General features: G+C 26.7%; 1 protein-coding gene across 4 annotated transcripts in view; it reads left to right on the forward strand.

The window, feature by feature from the left end:
* Positions 1 to 1058, forward strand: part of LOC108690758 (GTP-binding protein RAD) — a 37899-nt gene that overhangs the window by 34460 nt on the left and 2381 nt on the right. The window lies entirely within an intron of this gene.

Genomic DNA, 1058 nt, shown 5'->3' on the forward strand with positions numbered 1-1058 from the left:
TTATTTTTAAAAATAAAATTTTGTCAAAAAATATTTTCTCTGTACGAATACTTTTTGCATTCACTGTATGTATATTACGCATAAGTTAGTTTAAAATAGAAAGGAAAATGAATCAGAATTATTGAGTGTGGAAAAGAGACAATAGCTGAGATATTTTATATGTAAAATGTGTATGAGAATAATTGTTAAAGTAGCAAGAAATATTTGATTATATAAAAACGTGTTCAATATAACTAAATTATTAATTTATTTATTTGACTTACGAGGTATTTTACAACTTGAATCGCATTTTCGTGTTATATCTATATGGAATACAAAAAAGAGGATATCTTATCTTATAATATATTAAATTTTTTCTTTTTGCTGTTATGTACAATATATTTTTTTACACAAATGAAAGAAGATCTACAGCTACTTCTATTAATTTTTATAATCTAATTTCATAAATAGTTTTATTTTAATTGCAATTTAACTTTTTTAATTTTTAAATAAGAAGATGAATGAATATAAGTTTGCACAGATTTTTACGATAAGATTTATTTGTAGTATTTATTGTTCTTTATTCTTCTTCCGTTAGCAGAACGTTCGTTTTTATGACTCCCATCGGCATCTGTAGAACTACATCTCTAGAGAAACGAGAATCGTTCAGCCGCAAAAAATTAGTTAGGACAACGACACTCGAACGATTCTCTGACGTCACGATTGATATTTCGTTAGTAAGCTAAAATCAAATCGGTATTGCTCTTGACAGGCGGCCCGTAGACGCATTTAAAGCCATAAGATTACATCGGTTCTCTCTCACGTCAATTACGTTTTCTTGCTCTAGTAATTTCTCGCTCGCAGGCGAAACAGATTTATTTACAGCTCTGATTGTTTTTTCATCATGTTTATAAACGAGAAGAAGAAATAAATGAATTGATGAATTATGATAATATTCTATCCCTTTTTTATTGTTTTTCTTGATGATTGAAAAAAATATAAAGCGCTTCAGAATATAAAGTATTTAGTAGCGTATGTCAATAATGTTGTAATATTATTATATTATTAATATTATTATT

Source organism: Atta colombica, unplaced genomic scaffold (assembly GCF_001594045.1).
Source record: "Atta colombica isolate Treedump-2 unplaced genomic scaffold, Acol1.0 scaffold35, whole genome shotgun sequence".
Lineage (NCBI taxonomy): Eukaryota > Metazoa > Arthropoda > Insecta > Hymenoptera > Formicidae > Atta > Atta colombica.